The 14,360-nt window shown below is 45.8% G+C and overlaps 1 long non-coding RNA gene across 1 annotated transcript; it reads right to left on the bottom strand.

The window, feature by feature from the left end:
* Positions 1-412: 412 nt before the first annotated feature.
* LOC149364829 (uncharacterized) lies at positions 413-2,030 on the bottom strand. Its single transcript, XR_016288630.1, has 2 exons — positions 1,686-2,030; positions 413-502 (listed from the first exon to the last, which is right to left on the bottom strand). It is a non-coding gene; the product is annotated as an uncharacterized LOC149364829 (long non-coding RNA).
* Positions 2,031-14,360: the final 12,330 nt, after the last annotated feature.

Here is a 14,360-nt window from a genome sequence, read left to right on the forward strand (position 1 = left end):
CTTCCGGAAACCGCCATTTACAAGAGCTAGTTTTGAATCATAATACCCTGTAGCCGAGACTGACAACTGATTGCATTTCTAACGATTTCGGTATCCGTGGTTTGCACACCGCTGAGGGAAAGTACTGGTATTTCATGCAGTACAAACAATGGCAAGAGATGCTGGCATTGTTTTTGCTGCATTGCGCGCATGCATATCACCAGCTACGCTCCCATATACCTTTCAAGAATGTTATCCATGCATTCTTTTTTTCTTGCAGTGTGTGATTGACATATAATTTTGGGGGCATGCTTTGCCACTACAATGCTAGTGAAATCGCACTGTCCACACATGCACTTCGCCACTGGTAGAGGCAGAAGCAGAAGGCTTCATTCACTTCCATTGATGTGCATTTTCAAAAGACAAACGCATGTTCCTTATAAAAACAGGACCATTTTATTGCAACATCTGCTAAGCACGTTCAGATGCCTTGCACAACTCCCCCACACATCATGGTGGCAGCCTGCAAGCAAACAAGACCATACCAATGTCATATGTGAGTCTATTTTCAGGAAGTGACAGGAAATGTCAGTGCTCAAAAATGGGTATTAGCTTGTTCTTTACTGCTCAACCATTGCAGTTACTTTCCATTGACTTAGTGTTTCAGTAACACACAAACACATATGCTTACCTCCCGTCATACAAAAATGTGAGGGCAGTAACGGAAAAGGAAAGAAAATATGTGCATAAACATAGCAAGTGGACTGAAAAGTCCTTACATACATCTAAGTAATTTGCTGCCACTGTAACAATGAGAGCAGATATGTTAGGATAAAAGCCTGCTGAGCACGATAGAAACATATTCTGCTTATGCCATACAGGGTGATACAAAGCTGCTGGAACAATGATACACTGCTTGTTTTGATGTCACCAGCAGTTCACGAAGAAAAAGCTTACCAGCAGAAGGCTGTATCCATTACACACAAGCAGAAAAATGTGAGCTGTGAGGTTGAATATCCCTTGAAAGTGTATATTGATACTGTGCTTCCAAGGAAAGTGAACGCCACAAGCGGGCTAGTAGCAAAAGAAAAGACGCAGCTATAGAACAGAAGAAAGGAGCAGGCATAAGAAGTACAGCATGTCCAACTAAGCTATACTTGGGAAAAAGAAACAACTCAACAGTGACGTTGCAACGGACATATAAAAGCCCCACATTTTTGAAATATAAAGCGGAAAGAAATGAAAACACACTGTTTCATGTTTCATATAGCAGGGATCTCAACGGTTACATTTGAAAATCAATTACAAGCATATTTAGAGTGCATTCATCCACAAATGTGCTTCAGCGCCTTTTCAGCTAAGGAAAACACCCAACTCAACGAGGGCTGTGTAGCTTTCAAGCATTTGTATGAAACAAGTGATAAGTTTATAGCAAAAATACCCTCTATAATGATTTTACCTCACATATACTCACCTACGAGCCCATAACAGGAGGGCGGAAAGAAAAACTATATTGTTGCAAAAGAGCAAACGACTAGGCGCCTTACGAAATGTCACAGTGCCGTGACACTGGTAATCTTGCACACGCGTTCATGAAAAACCGCACTCGATAACACACACTACGAGGTAGCTCACGCACGCGACACAGGTACAGTTGGGACTTCAATGCACATACTAATAACAAAATTGCGGTCCGAATGGCTCACCTGCGTTTGGCCCTGACATCAGCCATGCGCGTACGAAGCTTTGTGATCGTCGACCTTTTGCGTTGAAGGTATCGCCGCCGATTCCCCATTTGACACTTTTACACACAAAAAAACTGGCAAGATAACGTGATAAAAAACGGCGCTGCACATAAATACAAAAGCACAGTAAAAAAAAAAACACCAACAAGCAAAACAGCACGATACACCGATGACAGCCTGCGGAGCAGCCGAAGAAGCGACCGAAAGGCAGGACAGGCTTCAGCGTAGTCAGTCGTCCGTACCGGTACAGAGTACCGGGGCGAGAGTTGCGGGCGTCACACACACAGGGGAGGCGCTGCGCACACGTTTCAGTAAACCCCAACAGTTACTGTCTCGTACGTCTTGCTTCAAAATGTTTGACAGCGCCACTGTCGTTGACCGGCGGAACTCCATTGTTGAGTAAAAACGCCCGCGAGATTCAAATGCAGCAGCCCCGTCGACCAACAAACGGGGCGAGTGCGAGCTAACATGAGTCGTTTATCATACCCAAATTTACATCACTGGTAGTTTAAGACCAGGGACTTCAGTTCCTGTCAAAAAAGCCTGGAATATAACAGTGATCTTTCGCGCTGGATGTATTTTACGGAGGTTACGGCGCACCAAAAAATAGCGCAATTGAATGGCGCAGTAATACCGTTCTGTTTGTCATAGCGAAATTCGGACTTGAGCAGGTCCTTGAATATTTCCTAAATATTTCGCGTGCAAAATTTGTTCCCTATACGACGTTTACTTCCTTCTAAAACTCAGATCAAAAAAGCGCAGTTTCTAGGTTACGACCAATTTTGAACAATGAAAACTAAAAAATTATGACATGTAGCTCAATGAAATTTTCAAGAATTAACAACATGGGTACTATCTACAATCCTGCTAAATATGTTTGTGATCTATGAACTGGACTAGGAGTTATTAATGCGCCATTCTTTTAAATTTCACACTTTTTTATGGCACCAGTTCTAAATAACCACCCAATATAACTCAATAAATTGCCTGTAAGGTCCTCGAGTCACACTTAATCTAAAAGCTGCAGAAGCAGTTTTCTTTTCGGAGCAGTAGTTTTCGTCAACAGCAAATCCAACGCAGGCAAGTCGAGCAAAAATATCGTTTTATGCCCCTCGCTCTTTTGCTCACTGCTATCATACTAACGTGAATAGCTTTTAGCGACACATACCATCGCAAAGAAGATACAATTATCTTTACAATGCGCTCAATATCATTTTTCTAGCGCAAACGGATGAGCCACACCGCTCACACAAACATGACGAAAAACGGCTGCTGACCGCCGCTAGCGTGGTACCGCCGCCTTAACAGATCATTCAACCGCCACATGTCGTCTCAACAACCTATAGTAACCTGGACCTCAAGTTTTATAAGCGATACCTGGGAAGTAATAGATGGCATATCTGACCACAGGGCAATGAAATCTTCGATATTTTCACTCTAAAGGTCACATCAAGGAAAATCAACTACTAAGGTTTTCAACTGTTCTCGGGCAGATTACGTTAGCATTTTTTATTATTTTGTTAGCATGTTTGAAAACTTTTCCCAACGCTTCGCTGACCCGACGGTGTCAATCAATGAATTATGGTTGTCATTTAGAGCTATTACGCAGCACTGTTTATCAGTTTTTGTAAAAGCGGAACGAAAAAATTATCCTTGGATTTCAAGAGAAATTATTCAGTTAAAACTAACAATTTCAAGAATAAGGAAGCTTAGAAATAAGGCCCCACTGTCTAGTCATAGCGATATATATGCCCAAAACGCTGAGTGAGTTCATTAAGTAGTCTCCTAATACATTTTGGCCTTATTTAGTTTCTCAGGCACATAGGAAGAGCAATTTCCCACCCACTGATGCTTTAGATAAGGCAGTTGAATTTAACCATTATTTTTGAATCGGACTCTTGATAACGGTACCACGCCACTTTTGTACACTGATCATGTAAATGGTGATGAACTCGAAAGTTTACCTCTAACACAACCCGGTATCTTTTCATTATTGGTCAGCATTGATGACAATAAATCTAGTGGTCCCGACAACTTACCTAATGCTTTCCTCAAACGAAATGTAGAGTGGATTTCGAAGTATGTTACTGATTTATAGAAGGTGCCTTGAAAATTCTGGGGTGCCTAAAGAATGGCACATAGCTAAAATCGTCCCAATTTTCAAATCAGGTGACAGTTAGAACCCCTCAAACTACCGTCCTGTTTCACCAGATACTTGAACATAATATTCTTAAGCACCTAACTTTTGTCGAACTAAACAAGATCCTCAACCCACACTAACATGTATTTAGAAAATGCCTTTCAACGACAACACAGTTAATAGATTCCAAATATTACCTAGCCCTCACAACTGACAAACATGGTCAGCTCAAAATGATATTTATTTAACGATCGAAAATCTTTGACCGCGTGACCCACACCAAGTTAGTTCACAGAATGAACAGCTATATCGGCAACTGCAACCTCACAAAATGGTTGGAAGCGTATTTTTCAAAACGCCATCAGTTTGTATATCATGAAAACCATTCTTCAAATTTAGTCGACGTACTATCCGGAGGACTGCAAGGTACAGTCCTGGCACCGATCCTCTTCCTGCTGTATATTAATGACACAGTCCGAAACCTTGACACAACCTTTCGGACGTTTGCTGACGATTTTATCATATACAAAAAAATTGATAGCCATGAAGATAAGGTTGCTTGAAGATAACAGGTGTCAGAACAGGCAAATGAAAATTACCCTGGAAAAATCTTTGTTCATGAAAAAAACCAGAAAACAAGGCATTCCCTTACAGAATACAAGCGATGATTACAGATAACTAGGCGTCATAATTTCATCAGACCTGAAATGGGGTAAGCCTGTGTCTTTTGTAACAGACAAGGCTTTCTCTGCTCTCTATTCGAAAAGCGGGCTATACGATCTGCTTCACCAGATACAAGAATACTAGCATGCATAATTCACTAATACTCCTATTCAAGAATACAGTCTCATACTCTGGTTACCATCTACAAAACATTGTACACAAAATTTAGAGAACGTCTAACATAAAGCAGTAATATTTGTTTACTTTCTGTCATGAGACGGACGTGACGGTGCTCCAACCGAACCGAACTCTTGCATCTAGCTGACCTTCCAACAATAAGTGCTCGCGTCAAGTTCATGCGCCTCAAACTTATCTTCCTCCTTTTAAATAGTGGCCTCAAAATGACGCACGTTAGTATTTGTCTTTAAAAACTACACGCATTGCAAGGAACAAGCATGCTAAACATTTAAATGAATATAGGTTTAATATTGACTCATGCAGGTATTCGCTTTTTCCCAAGCGGTTAGAGACTGGAATTTTCTGCCTGATGATGTTAACACCACTTCGCTTTCAGCCGCCGCGGTGGCTCAGTGGTTATGGGGCTCGGTTGCTGACACGAAAGACGCGGATGCGATCCCGGCCGCGGCGGTTGAATTTCGATGGAGGCGAAATTCCAGAGGTCCGTGTACTGTGTGCTGTCAGTGCACGTTAAAGGGTCCCTGAAAGGGGTGTCTGAGGTTGGCAAACAAATACTTGCATTATGTAGAGCGTAGGCCACTGAACGTTCACGCCGCGTACAATACATCAAAGGCGAGTAGATAATTTACAATACATTTTCAAAAACTACCTCTCCCGAGCCTCGCGGCGACCAGCGGCGGTGAACTTCCGCCCGAATCCGTACTCATTACGTCAGTTTGTACTCTTTACGTCACAAGTGCTGGGCTATGATTGGTTCGCGGTGCCAACGTGAAATCACACATTTAGCAAACTAGAAGCTCTAGATACTTCACACTCTTAATCTTTTCGGAAACATTTCGCATTTCAGCAAGCAGAGTTGTCGTTTATATGCATGTTTACGCAGTTGTTGTGTGTTCGGTGTCAGAAATTAGTACTGCACTTCCGGTTTACAATGTTTTCGTCTGCTCGTGCCGCTTGTGTCACTCCGCCGGCGCCGCCGTCGAACCGAATCGAGAATCGAGGTGCGATTTGGAGTCACCGCACTACTGATTTCTGTCGCGACCTCCGTCGCATGCGCAATCAAAATGGACCGGCCGTGCTGTGTCGTTGGTTGCAAAGCCAGGGTTCGGCAAGATGTTGCCCTTCGGCACTGTCTGCCGAAAGATGGAAGTGAGCGAGCCGTCGTCGTCGTCAGGATTCAGCGCTCGATTTCTGAACGGCGTGTCCTTAAAAGCTTGGCCGACGCGCTGCACCGATCGTCGCTTGCGAACTGCCGCCCCACTACAAGCAGGGAGACACGGAGCGGTGAGCATCGCTGCGCCGCCCTACCCAAGCTCCTTTCACAACCGGTGTCGCACTTCGCCGCCGTGCAGCAATTGCCTGAGCGCTGCTTGGGATGGTGTACAAATATCACAAGGCAAGATCGCCTTGTTATCAGAAATACTTCTCGAGCAGCGACAAAGCACGCCTGCTTATGTTGCGAGCTTTCGGCAACGGCACCGCTCGCGGGCGCTCAGGGCGACGAGCTCTGCTGCTGTCTGGCTGCCGTGGTCGTCGCTAGGCCTATTGCCTCTTTGGCATCGAAGCTGCAGCGGCCAGCGCTTCGGAAGTCGCCTGAGCTATAATACAAGGCTTACTCTACACATCGCTTTGCAGTCAACAGCATCATCTCACAATAAAATAATAGTATGGTCACTTTCCGCGACTCCTTCTGCAGCGAAGCGAGCGGGCGCCAGGTGAGCCGGACCCCACGTCGGGCCAGCGGCAGCTGCGAGACGGTTGTGGCAAGAAATTTGCTCGTATCACAGTCGTTACCTTTACCAGCAGCTCAGTATTGGTCAGCGATCCTCAAAAATGACACATTTTTCACATTTCTTATCCCAGGGTTTATTATTTACGTCAAGAACACACTTCAGCTCGTTTTTATGTCGCCGGCAGACGGGATCCAGGCTGGCCGGCCGGCCGGCATGCTCGGCGTACATCACGTTCGCACAAGAAAATGCAAAACAGCCATGATACCAGCGAGTATGCTTCCTAGATTCGAGCAACGAAAATATGTCTGTGCAAAAGTGGATCTTTCGGCAACGACACCGCCTGCGGCAACGCCGCGCGACGAACTGCGCGCTGGTCCCAGGCTGCCCTAGTCGTCGCTAGGCCTATCTAGTTTCGCATTGAAACCGCAGCTGACGGCGCTTCGGAAGTTGCCTGCGCTATAATTAAAGGCCTACTATTCACATCGCTTTACTTCGAACTCGTCCCATAATAAAAGATATGTTCGATTTCCACGATGCCTTCAGCAACGGAGCTAGCAGACGGTAGGCGAACTGTATAAGTAGCAGCAGCACCAAATCGGCTGTTGGATGAAATTTGCTTGTATCGCAGTCATCACTTTTACCAGCAACTCGGTATTGGCCAACGATCGTCAGAAATTATGCATTTTTGACATGTATCTATCCAAGGGCTTGCTATGGACGAGAACAAACAATACTAGCGCGTTTTTCAGTCGCCGGTGGCCGGCATCAAGGCTGGCAGGCCGGTCCGGCGTGGCTCGGCCCCGAGCGCCCTGAGCAGCGCGCTGTACGGCATCATGACGCTGCCGCTCTCCGCACTCGTATTGGCTCCCGCTTCCCGTCGTTGCGTTTTCCGCGCGCGGCTTGTCGTAGACATCCAGCAGGTTGGACGCAGGCGACGAGCTGCGATCGGTTGTTACGACGTCGTTCACAACGGCGCGCCGCAGCGAATCGCACACACTTTTCGCACATGTGTCCCCGCTGAAATCCCATTTCGGCACTCATCCGCAAAAGTCGTTCCTTCAGCTCGGGGTCTATAGTACGAGAGAAGCCGCAGCGACGGTTGCGAGACACAGGTGAACATAGCAGACAGCGGGAAAGCGAGCGAGCGAAAGAGCGCGTCAACCGGAAGTAAACAAACCGATCTCGTCGATGACGTATTTGTGGGCGGAGCATGGTCCCGGCCTGTAATCTTTATTTTTTTATGGTTCGCTCCGGTGTACGAGTTGAGAGGGAAAAGGCTGGTGGTCATTTTTAATAGCCATTATCTCTGGTTCCGCACAAGGTAGATCAAAAATTTTTGCGGTAGGATGATGGATCGTTCAATGTCTATCAATACTTCGACTTCTCTTTGCCTACATGGACACCGTTTCAGGGACCCTTTAAAGAAACCCAGGTGGATGAAGTTATCCGGAGCCCTCCACTGCGGCGTCCCTCATAGCCTGAGTCGTTTTGGGACGTCAAACACCATAAAACCGTCAAAAAAAAACAAAAAAACTTCGCTTTCCTCATTTCTTTGGAAGTTGAGTAGTATTGTTTATGACTCTTAGTGAAATTCATTAAATTCGCGTTGTTGATTTTTTCGGTGATTGTATTTTCTTTCCTTTTTTCGCTGACTACTTTCAAACCACCAGTCGATGTTTGATTAACATTTGGGTTCTTGAGTTCTTGAGCTCCCCCCCCCCCCACCCGTTTTCACTATATTGAACTTGTTCCTTTTATGATACACCGTGTCCGAAACCTGCCACAGCCGCAAAGAGGCTAGAAGTATGATCTAAATAAAATAAATACAAAATAACATCTTGAATGATTAATGTTTTTTAACAATGAAGATAAGAAAATTACACCCAAATCACATTTGAGACATAACATAAGCATAATGTTTAAATTTAACGTTAAACTGAGATTACAGTGCATTATATAACGACATTTATTGATTTTTAACATTAGTATAACGTCTCAATGTAACGTGTGTAGCGGCCTTTATTGGCAAGAGATGACTGGTTGTTAAGGCCGGTTAGAGCGGGCAAGGGCAGGTCCGGTCCCGGAAGAGTTGATGCTTTTGCCGCGCGTCGGTTCTGCTGCTTCAGCTGCCGATCGTCGTCTTCTCGCATCGCGCCGCGCATCGGTTCTGTTGCTCCGTCTGCTAAGCGTCTTCCTCTTTACATTGGCCCCCGGGGGAAAAAGAGCCATCCTGGCGATTTAGGGAGTCAACAGGACGCAGGGGTCGTAATACGGCTTCAAACGCGAAACGTGAACGGTCTCGCGCCCACGTCGTCGGAGATCGGGTGATGGCGTCACGGGCTCAACGATGTAAGTGACGGGAGAAGTGCGCTCAAGGACACGGTAGGGTCCGTGGTATTTTGGCAGCAACTTGGTAGAGAGACCTGGGGCAGCAGAAGGCACACGGAGCCAAACAAGGGATTCCGGCTGAAAAATGTCTGTGCCATGGGAGTGGTCGAAACGGTATTTCTGGCGCCCTTGGTCGTCAGACGTGAATGACCGGGCGAGCTGGCGGCACTCTTCAGCGCGTCTGGAGGCTTCAGATACGGTTGTGGAATCCGACGAATCAGGATGGTACGGAAGAATGGTGTCGAGCGGCGAGGATGGTTCACGGCCGTATAGAAGGAAGAATGGTGAGAAACCAGTAGTGCTCTGCGTAGCGGTGTTGTAGGCATATGTGACGAAGGGGAGGACGACGTCCCAGTTAGAATGGTCTGCCGCGACGTACATTGACAACATGTCACCTAATGTTCGATTGAAACGTTCTGTCAAGCCGTTCGTCTGGGGATGACAGGCAGTAGTGGTGCGGCGAGTAATGTTGCATTGCTGCAGAAGAGATGAAACTACGTCTGACAGAAACACCCGCCCACGGTCGCTCAACAGTTCACGCGGGGCTCCGTGCCGAAGTATGAAATGGTGCAAGAGGAAGGCTGCAACATCCCGCGCCGTAGCAGCTGGGAGGGCGGCTGTTTCGGCGTACCGTGTCAGGTGGTCTACAGCGACGATGACCCAGCGGTTTCCCGCAGCAGTGTAGGGAAGTGGTCCATACAGGTCAATGCCAACTCGGTCAAATGGCCTGGATGGGCAAGACAAAGGCTGCATAGGGCCGGTCGAATGGTGATGAGCGAGCTTGCGGCGCTGGCAATCGGGGCAGGAACGGACGAATTTTCGTATGTAGTTATACATGCCGTGCCAGTAATAGCGGAGGCGAAGCCGGTTGTAGGTCTTAAAAGCACCGCCGTGACCAGCTTGCGGGTCGCTATGAAAGGCTGCGCATATTTCTGAGCGTAAATGTCCAGGGATCACTAGGAGCCATTTGCGCCCATCAGAGAGGTAATTTCGGCGGTACAAAATCCCATCATAAACAGTGAAGTGGGCAGCCTGACGGCGGATTGCGCGCGGTACCGGCACGACAGAACGGTCTGAAAGATAACGTACAAGAGAAGTGATCCAAGGGTCCTTGGACTGCTCGTTGGGCATATCGTCCAATGACAAGGAGGCGCAGTCGATGGCAGTCTTCCTCTTTACACGTGTAACGTTTCTGCCACTTACACAACAATTTTAAAACATTATTCTAATGTTTGATGCTGCCTGGGAATAGCCGAGCGGTCTAACCACTGAGCCATCGCTTGGGTAACCACAACCGCGCCATGAGGGAAAGGATCCTCCTTCAGTGAAAGAAGTTTGCAGTCCAAACATTCCCACAAACATGTGCAACGACAAAGTCGAAGCCTGAGAATGAAGGCGTTAGATGCGTTCTGACATCCGTAGCGATTCAAAATTTGTCCGTGCTCAATGCGTGTGTGAAGTAAAATCAAATTGTTCTCTTTTTTCCAGCCTGATGTTCGCTGCAAGCGATAGAAGGTGTGGCGAAATATGATAATAGCAGATATATTCCCAATCTCCATAGCCTCGCCCACAAATCCGTCTTAGGCAGGACGGGTAGGACCCGGCTGTGTCATTATCTCGGGCGTGTTGATCTGTTCACTCAAAACATGGTCCCTGGTCCCAGCTGAGAAGGCTGGCTCGGTCGTCGGCTGCATGCATCGTCTGCGCTAGGGACGAGATAGGAGTTAAAAGCAGCTTCTGAGAGCAAACGCGACCTCCGCCCTGGAGATATAATGGCCCACCCGGTATTTCGTTCTCACTTGAGGGCGGAATTTTCGAGATGCCAACATTATATGCAGCATTTAAATGGGTGCAGAGCGTACCCATTTTAACGCGATAGGGTTAAATGCCCCGTCACGCAGAAAATACGGCGTTGTGAGCGATAAATAGGGTGGCGTAGGGGGGACCAGGCAGCCACCCCAGGAGAAGCAACCTAGGTGGGCAACCTACGTCACGTGACCCTGTGGGGTCATCACGACCTATACCCACCGGGCTGCGAGAAAACTATAACCACATTGGCAGGTGGCAGGTAAATTAATGGTTGATCGCGAGAGGCTGCTCGGTAAGAGCAACCTATAGTTCACGGAAGCCCCACCAATGGCAGCACCTGCCATCGCAGGGCACAGGAGCATCGCTGCACAAGGCGTGGTAACAGGACTCCTATAGGGGCCTGTGAATGTAAAGTTACGAATGACAAATTCCGCATGTATAGACAATAACGCATTAACGCTATTACGTCATATCGTTAAGTGTCCCCTCGATTTTTTTTTTCTATATTGAAAGCTGTAATAGATTTGTACAAGCAATTTAGTAGAGACAATTTAGGGGGTACAACGGCAGCCGCGTAACGGGTTACGCGTTTCACAGAGAAAGCTGTAATAGCTTAAGTTTGTACGAACCATTTTTTAGTGTTGTTTGAGAAAGGAAATGGCGCAGTAACTGTCTCACTTTTCGGTGGACATCCCAATAGCGCCGTAAGGGAAGGTATAAAGAAAGGAGTGAAAGAACAAAGGTAGAAAGAGGTGCCGTCACGCTAAGCTAAATCTCTCTTCACCACCGCAATGTAGCTTTGAAAGGTGGTATCTTCGGCTCCCTGAGCCATGAGACTGTCCAGCGCTGCTGCCTTGCACCCAAGTCTTACTTGAAGTAGACACCTTGAAAGTATTCATCTATGGACCAGCACCGTGTTTACCGACGTAGGGGGCGCTCGCGGACGTCAGAGCCTGCTGGAGGTAAAAGCTGGAATTATGGCCCACAGGAATGCATGTAACCAAAAGTTTTCAAAGGAGTTTTCTGATTTCACAGTTCACCTGTGGTGTCGTCCCTTCGTGAAGAAAAGCCGAGTACATCCTAGAGGTGAACCTGAAACTATGAAATGTCATATAAAGGGCGATTTACTATTTTCAAAACACCGCGATACATGCCCGTGGCAGTTACTCCCCCCTGAGGGAGCAGGGCGAAAGTGCGGCCCATAGAAACACATGTTAGCAAAACTGCCGGAAAATTTTTTTTCTTGTTTCACAGAGTACCTCAGGAGGCATCCTCAGATGTCATGGCAAGCGAACGAAAGCGAGCCGCCCACTTTGTCAGACGACTGCGCAGACGACGGCCCCAGCCGCATTTGGCTGGATGGTTGATTTATTTATTTATTTATTTATTTATTTATTTATTTATTTATTTATTTATTTATTTATTTATTTATTTATTTATTTATTTATTTATTTATTTATTTATTTATTTATTTATTTATTTATTTATTTATTTATTTATTTATTTATTTATTTATTTATTTATTTATTTATTTATTTATTTATTTATAGAATACTGCAGACCCTAAGATAGGGTCAAACAGGAGGGGCAAAAGTACATAAAAAGAAGCGCGGCGAGTTACATAGCCCAAAACTAACATGAGTAATAGAACATAGTAAAGAGCAAGGAAAAAACTACTCAGCAATTATCAATAAGCAATTTTGTTAATGGCATCGATGCTGTTTACAACCTCAAGCGGGAGTTCATTCCATTGAGTTATTGTGTGAGGAAAAAAATGAGCATTTAAAAGCATTGATTCCAGCGCTGTACGGTGTTAGTGATTCCGTGTGACGATGTCGTGTTAGTCGCGTTGTGATCAGCTTAAGAAATAAATCAGGGCTCATGGAGAGTTTGTTATTTTTGAGTAGGAGAAGAAATTTCAATCGCTGAATTTTTCTTCGTGTTTGCAATGTCTGTATGTTGTTTCGTACCATAAGAGTGGATGGAGAGTCAGTAGAACGATATTTATTAAAGATGAATCTAACAGACTTTCGCTGGATCATTTCCAGTGCCTCAATGTTATGTTTTGTGTAAGGGTCCCAGACGGTGCATGCGTACTCAAGTTTCGGTCTGATGATGGATGTTTAGGCTAGAAGCTTTGCACTAGAAGGGGCACCTTTTAATTTATGCCTAAGAAAGCAAAGTTTCCGAGAGGATGACGTACATATGTTGGTTGTATGTTTATTCCGGCTAAGTTTATTGGTTATAGTAACACCTAAGTATTTGTATTCGTTAACTTCCTCAAGCGGATGATTTGGAAGGGCATACGGAAATGATAGGCTACTTTGTTTATTGGTCACTTTCATAAAGACTGTTTTGTCATTGTTAAGCTCCATCTCCCATCGACTGCACCGTGAGAAAATGTTGTGAAGGTTAGAATTAAGGATGACTTAATTAAGGAAGGTAAGAACGACCCCTCTGAAATGGGATGGTGGCAGTTGCCACCACACTCGGCTTTTTTTTTCTTTATGTTAATACGATAGCATTTAGATTGTAGCCTTGCAAAAACCGCCCAGTTTTTCCATAACGAAATTCCCAGATTGGTCGAGAAGGTCGTGACGGATTATTTTATCCTTACACACTTCAATCTTAATCCACCAAATATTCATCACTGATCCACATTAATGCACTAGTTAATCCACACACACAAAAAAAAACAAATGAATCCCCACGAATGCACTTTAATCTAGTAGCTAATCCTCTCTAATCCACCTTAATCGACTTCTGGGGTTGCCTACTTCCAAAATTTGAGGGGTCCTGTGGAATATTTAGGGGTGGGCAAACATCCAAATGCTATCACATTTTGTTTAAGAATGTGGTTAAAAAGCATGCAAACTTTTTGTTCTTTAGGAATCCGTCAAACTTGGTGCCCGCTAGCACCACCTATGTTTGCAACACGGTTTTGGTCTAGCGGCGCCGTCGTCTACTACTATGTGCGGTTAGTTTATGGCGCTGCTTCGAATGGCAGTATTTTCGAGGGAATGTAGCACACGCAGCGTCATGTCGGTCTCCACGAAAAGCTTGCGCGATATTCGGGGGAAGCACCTTGCGGAAGAGAGTCTTTTTGGCTCTCCAACATTCATTTATCGCTGTGTTTCAAAAAGATAGCTTCCAAACAACATATAGCATATTTTGGCACGCTCTTTTCAAAGTACTCACCGACTGTTCACGAACAGCCGCCTCCATGGGTGGTCTGTGAAACGAGAAAGATATTTGCGAAAGTTTTGTTTACAAGTGTTTCTTAGGTCGAACTTCCGCCCCTAATGGGGAACGACTCCCACGTGCACTTATCGGGGTGTTTTAAAAATACATCGCTTTTGATATTGTATTTCTTACTTTCACGTTCAGTTGTACGATGTGCACTCGGCTTTTCTTCACGAAGGGACGGCATCATATGTGATATCAGAAAGCTACTTTGAAAACTTTTTGTTACATGCATTCCTATGATCCGGAGCCCCAGTGTTCGTCTCCAGTCGGACCAGCCGGCGACAGCAGCGCCACCTTATCTTGATTGCGTCACAGATCTGTGTTGCTCTGTACCAGAGGTCTACAAAGTCTTTCTATGCCAGAAGTGCGTCTCCCCACCGCACGGCATCGGTGCTGGCATTGAGGCACCTCGCAACGGGAAACACGAGCCGCTGGCGGTGTAATCGCGCGATGCGCACT

Source organism: Amblyomma mixtum, chromosome 2 (assembly GCF_055824585.1).
Source record: "Amblyomma mixtum isolate Tamu chromosome 2, ASM5582458v1, whole genome shotgun sequence".
Taxonomy (NCBI): domain Eukaryota; kingdom Metazoa; phylum Arthropoda; class Arachnida; order Ixodida; family Ixodidae; genus Amblyomma; species Amblyomma mixtum.